This window comes from Diabrotica undecimpunctata, chromosome 3 (genome assembly GCF_040954645.1).
Source record: "Diabrotica undecimpunctata isolate CICGRU chromosome 3, icDiaUnde3, whole genome shotgun sequence".
Taxonomy (NCBI): Eukaryota; Metazoa; Arthropoda; class Insecta; order Coleoptera; family Chrysomelidae; genus Diabrotica; species Diabrotica undecimpunctata.
In genome coordinates this window covers 7,242,710-7,267,898 of record NC_092805.1, presented here as the reverse complement: position 1 = coordinate 7,267,898, position 25,189 = coordinate 7,242,710, and the positions used below count along the sequence as shown (strand labels likewise).

General features: G+C 34.1%; 1 long non-coding RNA gene across 1 annotated transcript in view; it reads right to left on the bottom strand.

Annotated features, from left to right (window-relative positions):
• The window catches only part of LOC140435468 (uncharacterized), a 40,478-nt gene extending 22,543 nt beyond the window's left edge, over positions 1 to 17,935 (bottom strand). The window contains exon 1 of the long non-coding RNA XR_011950163.1: positions 17,775 to 17,935. This is a non-coding gene — a long non-coding RNA (uncharacterized lncRNA). The remainder of the gene's footprint in view (positions 1 to 17,774) is intronic.
• Positions 17,936 to 25,189: the final 7,254 nt, after the last annotated feature.

Sequence of the window (25,189 nt, the reverse complement as noted above, 5' to 3'; positions counted from 1 at the left end):
AACAACATCTACCCACTACGATGTAAAATCGAAATTGATGGGAACATAATAAAGCAGGAAGCAAGGTTTAGATATCTGGGAATAGATATAACTAGTTACGGAGTACAATCTAGAAGAACAAACACCTAAGACAAGACACAAAAATAAGAAGATATAAAGCAGCAATTAGACCTATATTAACATACACGGCGGAGACAAGACCTGACACATTTAAATCGAGACGACTACTAGAAACAACAGAGATAAAAATACTTCGACGAATATCAGGGAAAAGTCTGTTGGATAGGGAGAGAAGCGTAAACATAAGAAGAGCATGTAATGAAGAAGACATAAATGGATAGGTGACAAAACGGAAACAGGAGTGGAACGAACACATTAGTAGAATGGCAGAGGATAGGATAGTACTAATAGCACGAGATATGTCGCCAAATGGACGAAGAAGTATTAGCAGACCAAGAAAAAGATGGTGCGATAATTTAAACAATTAGGAGGCTAATATTGAAGAAGAAACAGGCTTTAAAGCCAACATACAAGAAGGAAAAGAAGAAGTAATTTTCTAGTTATCTAACTAAGTATAACTAATAGAACACTATATTTTACGTGCGTGAATGTATTGCATAATTTATGATCCTATAAATATCAAATTAACGACTATGATTGTTACTAAATCACATAATTTAATAACAAAGTCAGTTTTGAAGGAAAGTATTCTTGAAAACTTAAATTTTATTATGCCCTAATATTTTTGTTAACTTAATTATAATTATACCAAAGAAATTGTAGCAAAATATGTTTCACCACAATCCCTTTATTTATATAGATGGCCTCGGTCGCCTCCGCTACTGAAATTCTTTTTTAAATTTAGATAAATGTATTTTGGTTATTTTGCAAGGTAGGTGATTTATGCCTTTATTATTCACGCCGATACCGTTTTATAAGTTTTTTTGTAAATCGCAATTTTTACAAATACTAATTATGCACGAAATATTTAGTAAAATTTAGTTTTAAGTAACTTGTATTGTAAAATATTTGACTTAATTTTATAATTCTGGTTCAATATAAATAGAACCTCGAAAAATAAGTACAATCAATCGCTTCCTAAGCAATGCTACAGTCAGCGTGTAGTAGATGCTGAATCATATACTCCTTATACAGTGCTAGCCAAAAGTCCTCTACCCCCTCCTATCTTTTGAACGGTTACATACTCTGTACTTAGTATATAATAGTGAAATTTGGAGGGAGAAAATAAACTTCATAATCATAACAGGTGACGTAATAGTAGTAGATGAGGTTATAGAGCCACTGTGACCAATAATTTTAAATGGAACCTTATTGCAAGTGATAACTTTGAAAGGTATTGAAAATACCTATTCAATCATATTAATTTGGTTTGAGTTTAAGCTGATTTTGATGAATTTCGCACTTATACCGACTGATATAGACTGATCTATTAAAAACCATTAAAACTTTACGAAGCAAACAGACGATAAATTAACTGACGGGGAATAACTGATTTCTATTACTTAAGTAATATTGCATAAGTAAATGAAGAATACAAAAGCCAGTTAAGATTTAATTAGTATATATATATATATATATATATATATATATATATATATTGACCATAAACGCAAAATGGCGTGAAAAATTGACCATAAGCAAATGAAACTCGAGTTTACTTCAGAGTTAATGCCAAGAATTAAAAGTAGTTGCTTCGTTCACATCCTAATCGTAAAAAATTTTTAAGGCACTAAACACCTTGTATACGGCCTTAGGTACACATTTGGTATTTTAAGGACTACCAACAGAGATATAAAAAATCTTCAGCGAAAATACGAACACACCTCATAAAGGCAGAAAAACATCAAGCTCGTAATACAGTACAAAAAACAACATTACCGTGGTATTTAGGGGGAGGGAACATTCGATTTTTCACCACCCTTATGAAGAGGAATAATAATGGTTGTCTTTAGGCACTCTGGAAATATACCTTTTTCAAAGGAATCATTAATTAGTAAGGCCAGGACTTTCAACAGATTTGACGGGAGAATTACGAAAATTTTTATCGATAGTCCATCAGTACTACATGAAGATTTGCTGTTGATACTACTGATTGTTTGGATCAATTGAAATTTATCAACTGGTGTTATAAAGAATAAATTTGAGACCTTTTTTGAATTGGGGAGATAGGAAATAGGATCTTGTTGTGGCAACAGGCAAGGCAGGTGGAGATGATGAAATTGAACCGGAAATGGTAAAATATATGGGAGAAGAAGGAATAAACTGGCTATGGAAAATATATAAAGAGGCGTGGGAAAAACAAACAAGCCCTAAAGACTGGCAGAACAATATCATCGTGCCAATATACAAAAAAGGAGAACATGTAAACTGCGACAACTATAGAGCAATATGTCTGTCATTGGTATGCTTTAAAATATATACGAAAATAATAGAGAAGAGACTGAGACAAGAAGTAGATATGGTATTGGGAGAAGAACAAACGGCATTTAGACCGGGAAGGCAGACAAATGACAACATATATATCATTAGAAACCTAATAGAAAGAAGCACAGATACGGGGGAAAAACTAGTATTAGCATTCATAGACCTAAGAGCAGCATTTGACACGATAGAAAGACATATTATAGGGAAATGCTTGAGGAAAATAAACGTACCTAATGCATTGATAAAAATTATAGAAAGTACTTACAAAGAGGTAAAAGAAAGGGTACAAATAACAGGGGAAAGATCGGAAGCATTTAATTGGAAGAGAGGTATTAAACAAGGAGATAGTCTCAGCCCTTTGCTATTCATAATAGTAATGAACGAATTGATAAGAAACACTAGAGTCAGAACTAATCAACTACAGACAATAATAGGTTACCGCAGATTACAACCGGTAACAATAGAGTCCTTAATGTATGCAGACGACATAGTACTAATAGCAGATTCCGAGAATAAAATGCAGAAACTAATGGATATATGGGTAGAACAAATAGAAGAACTTAAAATGGAGATAAACGAGGAAAAAAGTAAGATAATGATAATCAGCGGCAAAGGAGATAAGGAAAATAATCAAATAAAGATAAAATGTAAAAACTCAGAATTGGAAATAGTAACAACTTACGAATACCTGGGAAGTATAATAACTAATGACGGAAAAATAGACTGGGAAATAACAAATAGAGCAACGAAATCAAACAAGTTATATTATGCGTTAGCCCCAATAATGGGAAAAAGAGAACTTGCACTAGAAACAAGAATAAAAATATATAACACAATAGTGATACCGATTGTGCTCTATGCAAGTGAAAACTGGACAATTCTGGAAAAACATAAGAGCAGGATAAACGCAATGGAGATGAGACGTCTAAGAAGGATAGTTGGAAAGACAAAATGGGATAGATTTAGTAACGAGACTATTAGGAGAATGGCTAACCAGGAACCGATAATGAACAAAATAGCAGAGAGACAAATGAACTGGTATGGGCATCTGATGAGGATGCAATCCAATAGAATAACAAGAAAAATTTATGAGGCAAAAAACATCGGAAAAAGAAAAAGGAAAACTTAAACAAAAATATCTCGAGGAATTGAAAATAATGGCAGGAAACAGAAAAGAATGGAAGAGGTGGGTAAATGGAAATTAAAATAGCTAGCCCAAATCCGACACCCTGAAAGGGTAAAAGGAAGGGGAGAAAGAAAGAAAGTTGTGGCAAAATAGTTGATGTTATATTTTTACTCACATTAACGAAGTACTTATTCATGTAGATTTTCAGGGTTTGGCAGAGCAAATGTTTCAGCTGTGTTAGTTTTATTTCGAAGATCGTTTATTATGGACCAAGTTTTTTTGCAACATTTTTAGAGCTTTCCTGATGATTTTGATACATTTTTAGGTGTTTTGATAAGTTTTAGATAGGTTTCTCTGTACTTGGTGATATATTCAATGATAAAAACGTTGGTAGTAATTTTTTTTATAATTTGATAATCTGAAAATAATCTGATGTGCAGACCATGCAACACTAATCTCTCAAACTGAAGTTGATTTACAACGTATGCTTCACCGATTCACTATAACCGTCAGAAAATTTAACAGGATAATTTCACCAAACAAGTCAAATTCCTTGGTTAGAACAGAACGTCTACTAAGTTAAAAATTGGAGCTGGAAAGACACATAATAGAACAAAAGATTTAATTGTCGTTTTTGGTTCATTTGCAACAAGCGAGAATTCCACCTGATGACATCCAAGATCTCAAAGGCCTCAAAGATATGTTGAAATCTACTAATAACCTTATCGCTCTTACTATCACAGCTCGACGACACGCTAGCAAGTATTCAAAGAAAAGGAAAGAGGAGCATTTGATTAAAATCAAAACCTACTGGCAGAGAAGTAAAACAGTCATTGGAAAGATGAAAAAATGTTCGTGGTTTTTAGTACCAACATAAGAAAAACTGCATATAAGTACATGTAAAATATGGGTGATTCATTAATAAGAGCCGGTTGTTCGAACGCTAATCAAAACTCAAATATTTAATTAAAATCAAATACGTCACATTTTGAGGCTATGTTGACTGATTTATTTTATTCAATTTTACTATTTTGCGTTTTAATTTAAAATAAACCATAATTAAACTCTTTTTGACGTTAATTTCATGTTTTTATTTACAAATCAATAATAATAAGCAATTTTTAATAATTTTACAGCAGCTAATAACAGCTGCTGTGACGTATTTGCTTGTAACTAAATATTTGATTACAAGATTACAATCAAGTTTTGATTAGCTTTCGATCAACCGGCCCTTAAGAGGTACTTTTTTGGTGGGGATTTGATTGGAGATCGTGCGTTAATACTGTCAAACTGACATTTCGCTTTTGTTCGGTATTGTTTGACATTTCATGATGGAAAGACTTAGCCCGGCACAGCGTCTAGAAATTATTAAGCTGTATTTTGAAAATGGGAGTTCTGTGAGGAATGTTTGAAACCCAGTTTTCATTATTGGATAACACGCGACCAAATAGACCACATTCAGTACGTACTGAAGAAAATATAGCGGCGGAAACGAATAGTGTACTCGAAAATAATGAAGAATCGATTCGTCGCCGTTCTCAACAGCTTGGCTTGTCATATGCAACAACTTGGCGTATTTTACGTAAGGATTTTGGTTTAAAAGCATACAAAATTCAATTAGTGCAAGAGCTAAAGCCGACCATCCTTCCGAGTCGTCACTGTTTCAGTCGATGGGCTCTTGATAAGCTTTCAGAAGATCCACTGTTTTCGAGAAAAATTTTGTTTTCAGATGAGGCCCATTTTTGGCTTAATGGGTACGTTAATAAACAAAATGCCCGTATTTGGGGTGATGAACAACCCAAAGAGGTTCAAGAGTTGCCATTACACCCTGAAAAAACAACTGTTTGGTGTGGTTTATAAGCTGGTGGAATCGTTGGTCCATATTTCTTTAAAACAGAGGCTGGCCAGAATGTTACTGTGAATGGAAACCGTTATCGTGCCATGATAACGGACTATTTAGTACCTGAAATGGAAGCTCGTGGTCTCGGCGACATTTGGTTCCAACAAGATGGCGCCACTTGCCATACAGCCCGTGAAAGCATGGCTTTACTGCGAGAACGATTCGGTGAACAAATTATTTCACGCTTTGGACCAGTGAATTGGCCGCCTAGATCCCGTGACATCTCACCTCTAGACTCTTTCTTTTTGGGCCACCTTAAAGTCCAAAGTCTACATGAATAAACCAGATACGATTGTGGCATTGCAGGCCAATATTACTCGGGTCATTGGTGAAATACCAATCGAAATGCTGGAACGAGTCATCGAGAATTGGAACTTCAGAATGAACCAACTTAATCGTAGTCATAGTCAACATTTAAAAGAAATTATCTTTAAAGAATGGTTCTTTTGTATGATAATAAATATTTTTAAATGAAATTAATTTTTTTCATTGTTTTTTCTTGTTGAAAAAAGTACCTCTACTCTAAATGAATCACCCTTTACTTGAAATTAAAAAAAAATACCCAATTTATTTTAAGGCTTGTTTATTACAAAGGAAATATAACAACAAACTTTTAAATCACAGTATTTTAAACCACCATGATATATTTTTCATAAGAAAAAAAACACAGTTACAGCTTTTGCAACACTGTAGATGTAGTAATATTAAGTAGTAAAATTATTTTAGATCATTGTCCATAATTTTCTAAGTATAAACATATTACTTAAAAAGAATTCCTTAGCATTAAACTGTGATATAAATAGGTTACACCTTCTAAAGCCACGTTCGTTTTTTATTGGTTTACTGTCGTATCAAATAATATTTCAGCTTTACTTATGTACCGGCAAAAAACAATCCATTAAGCAGCTATTTGTTAGTGGTATGTACCAGTAACACATAGTCGTACCCAAAATTATTGATTCGCCAATAACAATGTAAGAACTTCAAACTAGTTTTACTGATAAGGCGAATAAAAAACCTGTCCCAAATGTATTTGAGTGTAATCGATTTATAACTGGAAGTGATTTAGACGAATTACATTGGCAGTTACTTATTTTGGAATAGTTGTATTTTAAATAGGAAATTAGAAGTTTTTATTAATAAAGAGGGTCAATGTTATATTAAAAGAAAACAAAAAAATATAATGTTGAAGTAGTTAAGTGAAGAAAATATTTAAATGTAAATATTAGTAACTACATACTCTACATAGTCCGAAGCTCGTTGCGTCTGCTGTTCAACATACGCCTCCCCTTAAACCTTTTTTATTAAACTGTTTATTTACAATCTACTCACATCTTAGTTACATTGTAAGTATTAAATAAATTTTGATAATGATAGCTTGTGGTTGTTGCCGGCATGTGTCGGTTCAGCTTCATTCATCTAACCAGGTCTTCTGGTATTGGTACAAGAATGCTATTTAGGATGACAGTAAATAAAATTAAGTTAACTATGATGGTAACGAACGTTCTGACAGGACACGGTACATAAAGAAGAATAAGATCTGGCCACAAAATCGGAAGAATCGATATAGGCGAGCAATTTGAAAAATGGATTGCTAATTTAAGAACTATACATCGCGCGATTTGTACAGTAGATGACAAAACACCACTTAAACTGAGAAAACCAGAAATGTGCATAAACCACCTTTCTATAGAAGAAATAATGAACACCTGAATGGGTAGACCTCTGCATAAGTAACATCCCAATCAAGTCAGCCAAGACAGCCTATGTCTTCAATATGGCGTCGAACTATTGGTTGACATCAGGAAAGGTGTTTCCCGACAAAGAGAATTTACTACTTGCCATTCAGGATCAAATTATTCTAACCTGTGAAGGACCCTCAAATCCAAAAGAATAAATATTGATATAGATGTCAACTCCAAGATTACATCCAGCATCTTACCGCTCTGGCTGCAACTAAATATAAGAAACGGCTTGACTCAGCAGAAAAGATTCTTCATCAAGAGATAACTAATATATATTAAAGTGGGATTCATTTAAACCAACCATCTCCCATATTATCAATACGTCTCTGGGAGTATGTTTCAGAATAACAACTACAATCTATGCTGGAACCGCACTGTGTTTGAAGACCCACCAGTGGCATATTTTTTAAGCCCTTCTCCAGCTCCAGCGCATTTTCGGTCTTCATCGTGGTCTTTTGGTTTCATATGGCCCCCTATTCCGAATTTCTTTATTCCATCGGCCATCCTTAAGACGTTCGTTATGTCCAGTCCATTTCTATTTCAATTTAGCTGCCTGTTTGACAGCATCTTTTACTTTTGTTCTATTTCGAATGTCTTCATTGGTTTTATGGTCTTTGAGTAAGATACCCAGCATCTGTCGTTCCATAGCTCTCTGAGTTTTTCTGATCTTCTCCATGTTTATTTTAGTGAATGTCCAGGTTTGAGCTCCATATGTAAGTACAGGTAGGATACAGGAATTAAACACTTTTGTTCGCAGTCTTTGAGGTATATTTTTATTTTTAAGTACGTGTGAGAGTCTTTCGAATGCTCTTCATCCCATTTTTACACGTCTGCTTATTTCTGTATTCTGATTTTCTTTGCTTACCTTGACATTCTGACCCAGATATGTATATTTATCTACGTGTTCTATCTCTGTCCCTTGGATGTTTATCATAGATTTGTCGTCTTTGTTTGACATTATATAAAAAAAAAACATAAGTTGGTATTATATTTCTTTAGCGAAACCCCCAAAAAAAAATTTCGTACGCCACTGAACGCTTCCATAATATTTCTATCGAAAGTTTTGATACTATGAAGTACTATTTGATACTACTTTGAAGATAATTAACCCTGTCGTTTTTGACATTTTTCAATAATCGCGCTGTATCTCGCTACCGTGATGAGCTATTGATGATTTGATTGGGCAATCATTACTTTAATGAAAAAAGAAGTCATGTCATATTACCAGCGGTGGCCGGCCAGGTGAAGTAGGTGAAGGTGAGGTTCACCAAAAAAATATAATTAAATTGAGACAAATAAATAAAAAATGAAAGCAACATTATTATATCTAAATTCTGAAATCAATTATTTATTCTCTTTTAATTAATAAAAAAATTAAAAAAGCCAACTAGCTTTATTAGCGGTACGTACTTGACGGTCAAGTCCTGACCTGTGTCACTAGCCGTGTACTGAATCTTAGTATTCAGGAATAGGTGAATATAATTTTTGAAATGCAAAATGCATCTGCATGAGCGTTCACGGTTGCCATGGCAACGTGACGTCAGCCTATCCTTAGTGATAGCTGAGAAAACTGGTGAGTGCAGTTCCGTCTATAAATATATTATTCGTCTTCACCCACTGTTGGATGTGTATTTGGTATTCCTATTTTTCGGAAATTTCTCTCAGTGACAATATTTTGAAATTTAGTCTATTATATAGATATTTTTTATGAATATAGTATAGTGTAGAGTATAGTATTTATTAGTTTAGTTTAGTCACAGTATTAATTTTATTTGTTTAGTGCACTTTATTAATACATTTCTCTGTGGTTTGTTTCGGATTTCGGATATAAAGTGTTCTCGTGGATTTCGTTTGGACAAAAATAATTTTATTTTAGACAGACATAAATCCAATTAATGACTTCTTCTTCTCCTTCCTATGCCGTCTCCATTAATGGAGGTTGGCAACCACATTTCTAAAAGTTTCTCTGTCTTTTGCAACGTGGAATAATTCGTCTACAGTCATGTTTGTCCAGCCTCGAATATTTCGCAGCCATTATTTCCTCTTTCTACCTATTCCCTTTTTGCCATCGACTCTACCCTGCATGATGACCTGCAGAAGACTACATTAAATGGTGGCTAAATTAATGACTTGGTGTGTAATATATTAGAGACTCCGTTTAGGCATTGGAAAAATGAAGATAAAAGGGATGTTCTTTTACATGGTCGACCAACCAGTATTTTAAACATCTGCGTCTGATCCAGAGTGGTCGGCTGCAATCAGCATCTGACTTAGAGTGGGCGGCTGAATCGAAACTCACCAACCCGTTTTAGCAGGCGTGGTGTTTTAATCGCCAAAAAACCCTCAATGAAATGTCCAGGTTCAGAAATAAAATAACCCAGGCAAGCAGAACTAATCGTATCTAGTACAAGTGCCCTAAAAAACTGTTTTCAAGTTATTAGGGCCCTAAACTCTATACATTTCTTTAACGAATTTTTAATGAGATTTGGGCGCGAAGTAGGTACCAAAACTCCTTTTGGCTCCGGCAAGCTTTCCTCATCTTCACTACTTTTTTAGGCCACGAGCCGCCGCTGCATATTACCTACTTTTTTTCTATCTCCTCTAGTTTTCGGTATACCCTGCAAAACATACCAATTTGGGACACCCTGTACACAATGTGTTTTGGTTTGAATTACATTAAATTTAGTAGAGATGTACCCTGTTTTGCAACTTAAGATTTACATGGACAAAGTAACGCTGTATTATGAGTTCAACAATGACTTAATCAGATTTCGAAATAAATGTAACGTGGGTTTTGCAACTATATGACTGTTAAGGTTGCTTTTAATTTAGAGCAATTGGAGCATAACATAGAAAATTTGAAATGCCAACCATTAATTTTAAATATAGAGATAGTAAAAGAATAATTAAATTATGACAAGATAATAATGGATGCCTATTTAAAAACAATAAATAACTGAAAAAGTAGCAACAAAATCGCTTATAAATACAGCATAATTCATAAATTGAGCACTTATGTCTAGCAGTCATATTCACATATTTAATTATAAACAGTTTCCCTCAATGTTAAAATCCCTGATATTGTTTCTTGTAAAACGTAGTTTTCCAGTCTAGATTCCGTTTTTAAAACTTAGTCCTGAAAATTTGGAGGTCGCTGACTCACCCGCGATATATTTATAGAAACATATAATATTGTATTTATTCTCTAACATTCTTATGCGTTCTTCACTGTACAGTGTTAAGGATTATTTTTCTCTTGTAAAACTGTCTTATTTTTAAGACAGATTTAAATAAATTTCGATATCCATGGCAAGGATTAATTACAGGAAAAAGCTCAAAATGTAAAAAGTACTAACAACGGTTATTAAAATGGTTTCTAAACAAGTATTTCAATCTAGAAAACGAAGATTACAAATATCTGAGTTTTATACCATTGAGATAATTGCAAGAAACCGTACTTTTACAATATTTATAAATAGTAATAACTTTTGAAATAATGACCGTAAGTAACACCTTCTCATTTTTTGAACCCTTGTCGGGGCGTGCTGACACTCATATCATTAGCTGTCTCCATTGGCTGCGATCATGTGCCAGATGGACGGCTTCATGTACGGATTTTCCCACCAGAGTCTTCATTTAGTCTGCTCATCGCGTTGGAGATCTTCCTCTTGGTGTTTGGTCTTTTATTTTCCTTCTAGTATCAAAAGATATTTTATAACTGATTTTTCTGCCTCCTAAAGTGGTTCCTCCATCCCATTCACCTAATACTTTTCTTATTATATATTCAGAATATATCTTGTATAATAATAGTGATAGAATGCAACTCTGTCTCTTTTTTTTATTATTATTAACGCATTCCGTGGACTTTAACTTTGCCTGTGTTTTTATCATTTTTTTATTAGGTAACTTAGGTGGTTAGGCACTCACATATTTCCCATCATTCTCCCATTTTACTGAATTCAAAGCCTTTGTATAATTAACGAAACAGAGTAGCTTTGGTATATTGTATTCCTTCTATTTTACTATCTACCAGGTGTTTAATATCTACGCTCACGCGTTCCTTTCCCTGGTACGAATCCGCATTGTTTTTTGGCTACATCTGAAAGTAGAAATTTCTTTAGCTATTCATTTATTATATATGTAGCAGTACTTTGCTGCATGAGGAATAAGGGCAAGGTTCTATAATTCCTGAATACGGTTAGTGGTCCTTTTTAGATGAAGGTTGATTCTGACCACCCATCAGTCAATTCACCTGTAATATATATCATGTTGCACATATCCAGTATTACATATATGTTAAACTCGCCTATTGCTTTTAGAGTCTTTGCTGGTATGACATCTATTTCTGTAGTTTTTTTGCTTCTTGGTTGAGAGTCTTCTCTAATTCTGCTCAAAATAATTGGTTCTACCTCTTTTATTGCATGTCTACCTTTTTGATTGTATTTTATCAAAACTTTTTGGGGCTACCTATGCCTACGGCAACCAAAACAACATTGCGTTCTACCACATCTGTAAGGGTCGAATGTCCAGGCACCTCATTGTTCCTCTTAGCACCACAAAAAATCACTTTTTCAACAACTTATTTAACCCTTTCGACTCTGACAGGACGTATGTATCTCAGACATAAAATCATTAAGTCTGTTGGACTAAATCTGAACTGTGTTACATGAATTTTTATCGTAACCGACTTTTTAAGAACTTAATAACAATTTTAAAAAATAATTTGTTTTAGCGGCAACATTGCAGAATGTGTTTATGTAGTTTTGTTGATGGGGGACACGGGGACAGTTGTGCGCTGTTACTGTTGTTGCGAAAAAAACATAAATATATTTAATAAAAATAGTTTTGTTTTATGGGTGCAATATGCCCCAACAGACATTTATGGTGTGTTATATGTGTCTCAACAGTCTTGTTTTGTTCTAGATGAGTAGAAAGATATTGAGGCAGAAAGAGCTAGAGGAGGAGGCAGCAGTCATTTTTGCCAGCGATACAGAATCAGAAGTCGATCCTTTTGAGACTAGTAGCTCCTCTGAAGACTACAATCTATCAGGATGCAAAGGAGAAGTAGAACGAGAGCGTCACGAAATATATTTACGTTCCGAGGTCAATAAGATGGAAGAAGAGAATCAGATGATAAGTGACTAAAGTGAAGAAGAAAGCAGTAGTGACTTTGACTAGCAAATGATGAAGAAGGCGAAGGCCAACCAGGTATTTGGTTTCATAACGATAGAACTTTTTTACCACATTTTTCGGTTCCATAAGAAAACAAGTCGATTGTACTCTTCCTCACACCATGGCCGAAATAGAAATATTTCTTAAAGTCTTTCCCAGAAGCCCCATTCGATATAATGCACATTGTACGAACTTACGTTTAGAGAAATTTGGAAATGACTCCAAGAAAAAAAGAATTCTTACCGACGAACATGAAATTATGATTGTATTAGGTGTCATATCATGGCATACAATCGAGTTCCATCTTTCAATGATTATTGGTCACAAAATGGTTCTTTTAGAAATTTAACAATAAAAAGGGCGATTTCTCGAGACTGCTGTAAACTGATTTTGCCAAAATGTATTTCGCTGATATTGTAAAGCCTGACAATGCGAGAAAATTATATTGCATCGAGGATGTCGCTTATTGTCTAATACTAACATTTTCAAAATATCGAACAGAGGCGGCTCTTTAAAGCATTGGTGAGTCAATAGCGAAATTTAAATGAAGGTCTTCCCTAACTAAAACAGTTCCTACCCATGAAACCCATCAAACGGGGAATAAAAACGATATGTAAATAATATATACGAGGAAAAGAAACAGGAAATGATACTAGTTGTTTATTATTGGGAGAAAGAGCAGTGACCAAATTAGTTAGTACTATAAAAGGAACTGATTTGGTAGATTTTTCTCATCTATTAGACTATTTCATACTCTATCTTATCCAGCGATAGGAACAATAATTGAAACGAAAGTAAATGTACCTAAATTTCTTGGGAAGTTGAATCGTGGTGACTCAGAATTAGGATTAAATAACCACGACAACATAGTTTGCAGATGGCAAGATACTGAAGACTTGCTAGCAGTAAGTAATTCCTTTGGAGATAAGCAGCAAGTATAAGTGAAATGAAAAATGAAGAATGGCTCTGGAATATCTTTATAGATTTTTTTTTTTTTTTTTTTTTTATTAAATTTGTAAATTTACAATCTGCTATTACAAGCTATTAGTAAATGTGAGTATTGCAAATACATGAGAGGAGAAATTATCCACTGGTAACACTCCCAATACTAACACTAACAAATAAAATCAGTGTAGGATTATAATTTGAAACTAGAATTGAAATGGAAATTAAAATTAAAGTTAAAATTAGTGAATAAAGTCTGTTGGCCACTGTCTCTTCAATCTTCGTCTGACTTCTGGTTGTAGGTGTAGTTGTCTTGCTTCCTCGTTGGGGTGGGCTGGCAGATGTTCTAAATAATTTCTTGTTAGTCTGCTGATTTCGTCTTCAACGAACGGTATTCCAGAGTCATCATGTAGTGTTTTATTACTAACGTACCACGGCGCATTGAAAATCATTCTGAGTATTTTGGATTGGATCCTCTGAATGATTTTGGTATTAGAAGGCTTTGCACAGCCCCATAGTTGCACCCCATATGTCCATATAGGCTTTATTATGCACTTATACAAGAGAAGTTTATTATCTGTGGATAACTGTGATTTTCGGCCTATTAACCAATTCATTTGACGTATTTTCATGTTGATTTGGATTTTTTTTGCCAAGATGTGTGCTTTCCAAGTGAGCTTTTGATCAAGTGTCATTCCCAGGTATTTGACTTCTGTTTTTACTGGTAGTAATGTGTTGTTCAGTCTAATTCTTGGACATATGATGTTCCTGTTGGTGAATGTAATTTGATTAGACTTAGTATGGTTAACTTTGATTTTCCATCTATTCATCCAGTCTTGTAGTAGGTTCATGTGTATTTGAAGGTTTCCTGATGCTACTTGGGGGTCATCATCGATGGATATTATGGCGGTGTCATCTGCGAACATGGCTACTGTGGTCGTATTTGTTGTTGGAATATCAGCAGTGTATATGAGGCACAGGAGGGGACCCAGGACACTTCCTTGAGGGACACCGGATTTTATGGGATAGTAATGAGAGGTTTCTGTAAGGAATCTGACTTGAAAGTGACGTTCTGTGAGGTATGATTTTAAGAGTAGATAGTGAGGAGTGGGAAAGGATGACTTAAGTTTATACAGGAGACCATCATGCCAAACACGGTCGAAGGCTTGTTCTATATCCAGGAAGGCAGCAGTGCAAATTTTTTTCTCTTCGAGGCATACATTAATGTTTTTAACAATCCTATGACACTGTTGTAGAGTTGAATGGGCTTCGCGAAAACCAAACTGGTGTGTGGGGATCACTGAATTAATTCCGATGTCTTCTGAGAATCTTTGGAGCAGAAGTCTTTCTAAGATTTTTGACATTATTGGAAGTAAGCTGATTGGTCTATATGAAGTAGTAATATTTGGTGGTTTATTTGGTTTACTAATCATAATTATTTGTGCGAACTTCCAATTAATCGGGTAGTAGGCTAATCTTATGATACTATTATATATCATTGTTAGTAGGACAATTGCTTTTCTCGGTAATTTTTTTAATATTAGCCCAGTGATCATGTCAAAGCCTGGTGCTTTGTAGTTATTGCATCTAGAAATTTGTTCTTTGACATTATTAGGAGTAAAGTATTTGATTGGTAGCATCATTGGGCATGGAGCGTCTAAGAAGTTTTTAACTTGTTCTTCGTTATTATTGTTATTAAGTTCAGGTGCACCAAAAACGTGTGAGAGATGTTCAGCAAATATTGATGCCTTTTCTTGTTCAGTTTTTCCCCAGCTTCCATCGGCTTTCCTTAGAGGTGGTATGTGCTGTATAGGTCTCTTGAATGATTTCGTTGCTTTCCAGATGCTGTGGTCTTCTTTTGACAGGCTGTTGATGAATAGTTCAAATGTATCATTCCTCGCGTCTTGTAGAGCAGTTTTAAGTTGCCGTGTTAATCTATTGTATTCATTTTTATCTATAGGATTGCGACTTCTTTGCCATATGCGCCTGGCTCTTCTTTTTTGTGCAACAAGACGTTTTATATATACGGGTATGTTGGTGTCACTTGGTTCTTTGTCATTCTGAGGGGGTGTAGCTATTTCAGCGGCTGCATGTATAGTTTGGGTGAGAAGAAGCACAGCATTATCGATATCGTCTGGTTGCTTTAATCTTATATTTAAATTTAAATTTTCATTTATGTAAGACTCGAATATATTCCAGTTGGTTTTTGATGTTGTCAACTTAGGGATATTCGGACGTTTTATAATTTGCGTAGATAGTGTCACAATTATGGGAGTATGGTCGGTGGACAGATCCCAGGATGCTTGTATGTCAAAATAATTTAAGGCCATGTTATGGAGGATAAAGAAGTCGAGTAGATCTGGGATTTTGTTTGGATCTGATGGCCAGTAAGTGGGTTGCCCTGTAGATAAGTAAGAGCTGTTTGTGTTAGCTATGGCTTGTCTGAGATTTTTTCCCTTTGTTGTACATAGTCCTTATCCCCAGTCTGTATGCTTGGCATTCCAGTCACCTCCAATTACGAATTTGTTTGATAGATGTTTGAAGAAGTCTTCATATTCTGCTGTGGTGATATTATGCCTTGGAGGGCTGTACATTGCCGCAATGTCAAAAGACCATGATTGAGAACTGATACAGATTATTGCAGCTTGTATTTTTTCCGTCTGATACATTATTTCCTCATAGTGTGGTATAGTGTTACGTACAATAATAGCAGCGCCACCGTGTGCTGTTCCATCAGGATGGTTGGTGTTGTAAATAGAATAATGAGGGATCTTGAACATCGTTCTGTCAGTGAAATGGGTTTCCGATATGAGTAGAACATCAATTTTGTTATGTTTAAGAAAGTTAGTAACTTCTGTGTTATGGTTGCCTAGGCCGTTGGCATTCCATTGTGCAATTCGTAGTGACTTAAGTTCCATTACTAATTTTATTTATTACTGTGGAAAGCATGTTTAAGATCACGCTATTTTGATTAATTAGTTGTGAAAACATAGCTTTGAATTCGTTAAGGAAACTCTTCATCATCTCTCCAATGTCACTGTTTGTATTACTTACATGTGTTCCACTTGTTATTTGAGCGTAAGTTGCATGATTCTGGTTGTATGAGTTCGTATTTTTATGGACATTATTTACATTTATTCCACCCGTTGCTTGTGTGTAAGTCGCGTGATTTTGATTGTTTAAGTGCGGATTATTCTGTACTGTATTTCTGTTATATTGTAGTTGATTGTTCGCTGGAGTGTGCGATGATACTCCTCTTGCTCTGTTTCTACTGCTAATTAACTCTTTATATACCATGCATCCTTTGTAATTTGCGGTGTGTGCTCCATTGCAGAGAGCACATATGGCGGGTGTGTCTCTAGGTTTTTTACAATCAGCTGACATATGGTTGCCTCCACATTTGACACAGTGATAAGGTCTATTACAGTATGTCTTAGAGTGTCCATACAATTGGCATCTGGTACACTGGACAATGTTATTCTTTTTATACGGTGGCTCAATAACTATTTTCGCATTGTTTATAAATTGAATTTCATATATTTTTTTATTATTTTGATTAGGTTCTATATCGACGTAGAACATCATTAGAGGGTCCTTACTTACTCTGTGTTTTATATTTACAATATTGCGTACTAAATGCCCATGTTTTTCTATTTCGCTTTTTATTATATTAATGGGCACTGTATGATGTAGATTACGAATTACAACTCTGTATGCTCTATCCTCTTTCATTTGGTACGTATGATGCACAATTTTTTTTGCTGTTTAAATGTCTTACCAGTTTTCGGTATGTTTCTGAGTCACGGGAATTTATTTTTATTGTGTTGTTCTTTAATGCTGTACAATAGAATGTCTCTGTTTGTGTTACTTCCGATAGGCTATTAACCATTTTATTGTATTCAGTAACACCATATATAAAAATTGGTGGGGGTTTAGAGGTTGCTGGAGTTTCGTTGGTATTTTCTGTACTGTTATTGTTGTCGTTTTCGTTTTGATTTTGTAGAATCTGAAATTTATTGCTAGTTACTACTGTGTCTTCGTTTTCTGTTGGTGTCGGAGGATTAATTTTGCGTTTTTTGTTACTATGTTGTATAGTTTGCCATTCGTGGATGTCCGATGACTCAATGTCGCTGATTTCCCCTGAAGATTCTTCACTTTGTAATGTACGTGTCATCTCAATCGAATCGTAAGCTCCATTTTGAGGTGAAGATAATGTGGGATTTATTTTAGGATTGTATTGACAGTTTGAGGAAGATTGTGATAGTACTTGGTTAGGAACATAATATATTGTTGTTGGTGGGTTATTTAAAATTTGTGCTGAATTTGGTTGTAAATTTTGTGGAAAAAGGACATTTGGGCATTCTGGTTGAATTTGCTGTTGCTGATATTGAGTATTTATTATTTGACCATTAACAGTAGCAGTATAAAAAGGAACACTCACCGATAAATCTGGTGGAGCACTCATTTTAATTGTTAAAACTGTATATTTTAATTTTTAAATAGTTTATAAATAGTATATCCACTTGAACGATAATGACGGTAAAAACGCGGCCGGAGCCCGTTTTTAATCACCACTATAAACTTTCGCCTAATTCGTATCGATGTTTACAGGTCGAAAGTCAAATGAATACTGGAATGAATTCTCGTATATTTTTTTGTTTTTTGAAAACTTTTTATGATCTTTTTCCTGTCGATAGAGTCCAGTATGTGTTTATTTGATATTCAACATTTCGTCTTTATTTTAGTATATTCTGGTTGTTCATTTCTTATTTCTTTTTATACTTTTCTTAATATTAATATTAGTTTACCTAGATATGTTATATATACATCTATGTGTAAATATTATGAAGTAACCACTAAATGTTTCCAAAATTTAAATTGCATGGTAATAAAACCACCTGGGATTATCAACCAACATGTAAATAAGGAAGCTAGATCATGTATTTACGCCTGAATTTTATGATTAACTTATGAATCAAGTATTCATCAGAAGTATCTAGAAATAACCAAAAATTCGTGGTGATTCACGTAGGTTAAGTGCAAATTGTATTTTATGATTAAATCGGATTATGACTTGCCAAATAACAAACTTATAAAGTAGGTACGTTTTATATGTTTTCATAAATAAAACGGACTTACACAAGTTAGTTTCAAGGACACTTAATTTTAGGATTAAACTGAGAATATGCCAGATACGTTCTAATGAATATTGGTTATCATTGGTGACTATTTCGCCTTATTACATGAATCTGGAAGGTAATGGAAGGTAAACTGAAGATTAGTAGTTACTTCAGTTCTTTTTTACTTGAGTGTTGTCCAGTTCACTTCAATATTACATTAATGTTATGATTAATGAATATTTATCTATCTACAGCGAGTTTGTTACAGTCCAAGCAGTTTCTTGCTCCCTTTACACCAGCGATTCCTAGCAATCCTGTCATTTTGACCTAATTTCCTCGCTGCTATTGCTTCCTGGACCTCAACATTTCAAGGCTCATTGGCCGTCCTTGCTTCTTCATTCCAACGGGAGTCTACTGCCATACTATTTTTATTTACTTTCTTCTATTCTCTAGAGATGTACATAAGCTTCTACAACCTCTTCTCTACTAATCCATCTCCGTAAAATTATTCTCTTTTCCTCTTAGGTCCATACTTTAAATCTATCTATGTGTAAGTACACTTTATATTATTGTCTTTAAGATCTGAGTTTTAGTGTCTGTAACTTTATCATTCCATAATACGAAGCTCCATTTCCTCTTATAGCTCTCTTACCTTGGGCTATTTTATTATTAACATCTACATCAGAGCTCTACTTCCTGTATTCAAAAGTCCTGTATCCAGAGGTTTCTGTATTAGAGAATGTGACACCTAGATATTTAAAATTCTCACCCATACCCATCACCATATGCTCTGTTTTCCCTAGATTAATTTCCAGGCCATATTCGGTTAATTCTTCTTGTAATTTCCGCATCATATAGAATGCGTTATCTAGATCAGCTGCTAAGATAACCTGATTGTCAGCAAATAGAAGAATATAAAGTGTCGTGTCTCCTATTCCCATCGCGCCGCATATTCCTTTCCGGCTTCCGGTATAAAATGGTCAAATGTTTCAGTTGTCCATACCACATTTTCTTTGATAAATGGTAGAATCTGTTCTGTCGTTAAATAAATTTTTTAGTATTTTATTTGAGCAATTTTTAATATTTGGATAATTGGTAGTTTATAGCTCTATTAATTGCATTTACATTTAAAAAATAGTTCTTTTTTCAATGCCATTAATTTAAAGAAAAAAATGTCTGCAGAAGATAAAAATTCATCAGATTGTGATCCCTATTTCGATAGTGGTTCAGAATATAAACCGGAAGGTGAAGAAAGTTCTTCTAATGATGGTAAGTATTTGTTAATTAAATTCTAACCTCAAAATTGTATGTAATTCGAATTTATATTGAATTGAAATTTAATATAGATTTAACGTTCTTGCAGATTCTTCTCAAGAAAATGTAACAAACCAAAAGACGTTGCAAAGGATTTAAAAATATTGAAGAAAATTGTCAAAATACTGTTCGAGGAAGAAAGCGTAAGAGAAATGAAAATGAATCGAAAAGGACAGTTAATAAATCTCAACGAAGTTGTGGCACACAGTGTACAAATAGAAATGGCAATATTGTGAGTGCCAAATAACCTAACCTAACCTATATAGTCAACAAATAACGAGACTTGTTCTAGATGAGTGGAAAGGAGGCATTTCAGTAAGTGGAGTCAAGGTGTCAAATCTTCCCTTTGCCGAACAGCAGATAGGAAAAGAATCCATGCATTTGAGATGTGGTGTTGGAGAAGAAGGCTTTGAATTTCTTGGACAGTCAGAAGAACAAATACATCTGTTCTTGCGAAGATTAACAATCTACAAAGCTTCTCCAGTTCCATATATTCTAAAATATTAACATTCTTTGAACAAATAACACGTTCCGATAATATGGAGAGATTAATAGTCTAATATACAAGCAGAACTACTTAAACTAATGGACAACGGATTAATAGCAATAGTCACAAAGATAGTCAACAGCATATACAACTCTGGAGAAATACCAACAGAATGGCTGAAAACTGAGTTTTTTGCATGTCCAAAAAAACCAGGCGCCAAAAAATGCGAAGATTACCCTACTATAAGCCTCATGAGTCATCTCCTAAAATTGTTCCGAAAGATAATTCATAAGAGAATCTACAAGCTGTGTGAAAGTCAAATTTCCCCCAAACAGTTCGGGTTCATAAATACTGTTGATACTAGAGAGGCTTTGTTCTCAGTACAAGTCTTCGTAAAAATTTGATTGAATTTTGACAATGTGCCAGTTTCTTGTATAGAATTTCCAATCTCCGAAAATTTTGAGTAACGCTGGGCCCATAACGGTTTCTTATTATTGTTCTGAAGCTATTTTCTTGTGGCATTTTAAAGTAATTACTATTTAAATGGAAATAAGCCACAATTAAAGGTTAAAGTACGTTTATTGACGTTTCAATTTCCACTTCGGAAATCGTTCTCAAAATTTTGGGAACGATTTCCGAAGTGGAAATTGAAACGTCAATAAACGTACTTTAACCTTTAATTGTAGCTTATTCCCATTTAAATAGTAATTACTTTAAAATGTTACAAGAAAATAGCTTCAGAACAGTACAAGTCTTATTTCAGAGATACAGAGATGTCAACTGCGACGTATACCCATGTCTGGTTGATTACGAGAAAGCGTTTGATCGAGTACAGCACGCCAAAATAATGCAAATACTAAAAGAAGCAATAATTAACAACCAAGATCTAAAAATAATTAGAAATCTTTACTGGAATCAGACAGCAAATCTCAGAGTTTAGGGTGAACACACTGACTATGTGAAAATCATGCCTGAAGTGAGGCAAGGCTGTATTTTGTCTCCTCTACTCTTCAATCTGTACTCTGAAAGAATATTTATCGAAGCTTTGCTCAAAACTGAAAAAGGTATTCTACCAAATGGTTACCGGCTAAACAACATCAGATATGCCGATGACACCATAGTATTTGGGGACAACTTAGAAGACCTACAAGTTCTTATGAACAAAATCACATATTACAGTCAACAATATGGACTTAATATAAACGTTAAGAAGACAAAGCTTATGATAATAAGCAAGACAAGGATAACAGAAGGTCAACTTTACATCAATCAATCCCCTGTAGAAAGAGTGACGCACTAAAACTATCTCGACACCATAATAAATGAAGAATTGACCAGCAACCAGGAGATTAGAGCACGCATCGGAAAAGCTAGATCCACCTTTAATCGGATGGGGGCTTTCTTAAAGAGACACAACCTCTCTCTTGATACAAAAGTAAGAATGCTGCGATGCTACGTCTTCTCTGTCCTTTTTTATGGTGTTGAATCGTGGACCTTGAACGAAGATATGTGCAGAAAACTGAAAGCATTTGGGATGTGCCTATATCGGAGAATACTTAAGATCCCGTAGACTGACCGAGTTATAAATGAGGAGGTCATCACAAGAATGAATAAGAACTGAGAGGTACTGACCACCATCAAATCTCGAAAGTTACAATTCTTCGGACATATTACCCGAAATGAATCCAGATATGCTCTCCTTTAAGCCATCCTGCAAGGAAAAATATTTTGAAGGTGAGGTCCAGGAAGGAGAACAACATCTTGGTTAAAGAACCTCAGAATCTGGTTCAATACAACATCTGTGCAGCTTTTCCGCGCTGCTGCAGATAAGATAAAGATTGCCATGATGATCGCCAACATTCGTAACGTATAGGCACATCAAGAAGAAGAAGAAATAGTCTAAAAGATGCCATACACGCTACGATAAATCGTTACGATTTAACTGTACCGTTCAAATTACACCGAGAATCGCTACGTGTATGGGGTAAAACTGCACAGTTTTTTACGATTTTTAAAAACGGTACCGTCGAATGGAACAGTACAAAAATTTCAATAGATTTATTAGAATCGGAGGAATTGCGCAATTTTATCGATACGTGTATGTTCGTATAATAGCATTTCTTCTCATAACAGTATCTTTCTTTTCGATAATTGGCGCTAGCATAGACAGCAGATGTATCATAATATAATACATTATATAAGTAAGTATTATTATCCATTCTTGGAAAATTATGCCAATCTTTTGGAAACATTTGTAATTCTTTTAACAAATGCATATGAAAATAAACTTCATTTTTCATCAGCCAGTCTTTACACCAGATACTACAATTTTTCCGCTGTTCTATCCTTTTCAAGGCGAACATTAATCCCACGACCGCTAACATGTCGAAGACACCGCGAACAATGAAAATTTCACATGAAAATTTTTGATTATTGATAAGAAGAGAACTGTACAGGGTTTCTCATTATATTTTGACCCCCCACTTATTTTCCTTAATTTCGGGGATACAAAAAAAAGTTTCAAATAAAAGTTGTATTATTTTATCTGTACCGACCAACAGTGAAGCAACAGACCAAATTTTGTATACAGTGAGTGCCCAATAAAATGCATCTTCAATATTTCAAATGGAACACCCTGTGTTTTTTTATAGTTTTGAGTAGCCCTGCATTTCCTGATTACAAATATATAACCTAATGTAGTATTAGTTTTGTTCTATAGCGGCGTATGGTACTACTATACTATACTAAGATAAGAAATAAAGATATTTAGAAACTCAACAAAATTAATGACTTACAATGCTACATTTAAGATACAATACTACATTTAAGATTACAATAGATGCTCAAAGTGTCCTCCATTGTTATCAATGCACAAGTAATATCTTCGTCTCAAATTTTCTAATGCGTCAGATATTGTGTTATTATAACCATTTAAATTTTCAATTTTCGCGCGAACTTTTGCCGTGATAGTGTTAATATTTGTATTTGAATCAAAATACACTTTTTCTTTTAAAAACTCCCATAAAAAGCTATCACATGGTATTAGGTCGGGACTATTTGGTGGCCATGTAATGATACCCTTATTGCCGATCCACGCATTAACTTGATTATTTAAATGTTCTTGAACGGCTACGACATTATGTGGCGATGCTCCATCTTGTTGCCATATCCTACTATTTAATTGATTTTGTGTATAATTTTGATTTAATAACTCATCCACTTCTATAATGACTGTGTCCAAATATGATTCTCCAATTAATTTATAATCATAAAACAATGGTCAAACTATTTTGATTTGAAATATTCCGCACCACACATTTATTGATTTTCTTTCTGACTTTTTTATTTGCTTAATTTTTCTTTTTCTATTATTTTTCTGTTCCCACGAATACCTATTTCTTCTATTAAAAATCCCTGAAGTTGAAAAATTTGATTCATCTGTTATAAAAATAATTAGGATCATTGTTCAAATTTGTAAGCATGTCTTGACAGAACTGTAAACGCTTTCTCTTATGAACATCGGTAAGTTCTTGTACCGGTAATATTTTGTACGGCTTATTGTTGTGCTTTTTTAAAACTCTATGTATCGTCGCACGGCTTTTCTCTAATGCATTAGTAGCATTGTTAAGACAAGTTTCGGAATTTTCTAAAATAAAAATGTTATTATGGATTTAATCTATTATTTAGGTATTCATTTTTACCTTCAAAGTAAAGCAAAGTATTAAGATCTTCATCATCATTTCCTACGATAGTACGTTTCTTCCGTTTAAACATTTTTTCATTTATGACATGACGATAATTATATAAAAATGTATTTGGAGAAGGAATCTGTCGATCTGGATAAATCAGCCTATATTCTCTTCTTGTCGCTTGCTTGTTTTTATTATTTTTTACATAAATTGAGAGTATATCTACTTTTTCATCTGCATTATAACCCATTTCGGTACGAGGACTGACAGTTTATAATAAATTAATAATTGTTTCATTTTGAAATCTCAGTTGCATAGCCACATATGGTTACCCTTTTGTGGTACCATATGCCATTATAGAACAAAACTAATGCTACACAATGTTATATATTGGTAATCAGGAAATACAGGGCTATTTAAAACTATAAAAAAAGGGTGTCCCATTTGAAATATTGAAGATGCATTTTATCGGGCACTTCCTGTATAACAAAATTTGGTCTGTTGCTACATTGTTGGTCAGTACAGATAAAATAATACAACTTTTATTTGAAACTTTTTTTGTATTCCCGAAATTAATGAAAATAAATGGGGGTCAAAATATAATGAGAAACCCGGTGCAGTTTTAACGGTATAGTTAAATCGTTTTATTGATTTATTGTAGCGTGTATGGCAACCTTAAGAAAAACCGGAGGAAAGAAGTCGAGGGCTATCACCAACCTGATTGACTGATACAGTCGAAAAGGTATTATTAAACACAAATTTGTTAATGTGGTATATGCGACTAAAAATAGGGATAAAATGAGAATACTCCAGTTACTGTGGCATTTTCCCTTTAAATTTTTTATAACTGCACCGATTTATCTGAAATTTTTACAGTGGGTAGTAAATTACTCAAAAAACATAAGTTATATGGTGCCGATGTGTGCTTCTATCCCTGGAGTGGTTGGCACCCCATCTAGGGGGTTGAACTTTTTACACTCAAAAGAACCCCGGGAATTTATAGAGAATCAAATTTTAAACAAAAAATGTCATATAATTTTTTTTTTTCGCTAAATCAATACTTTTTGAGTTATAGGCACTTGAAAAAGTTAACTTTTCGCAAAAAAAACATGTTTTTTAATGTTTTTGTACGAATAACTGAAAAACAAAGCGTTTTATTGAAAAATCTATAATTAACAAAAATAAAGCTTATAAAAAAACAAAGAGATTGTTTTTTTATTAAGTTTTATAAGTACAATACTAAGCG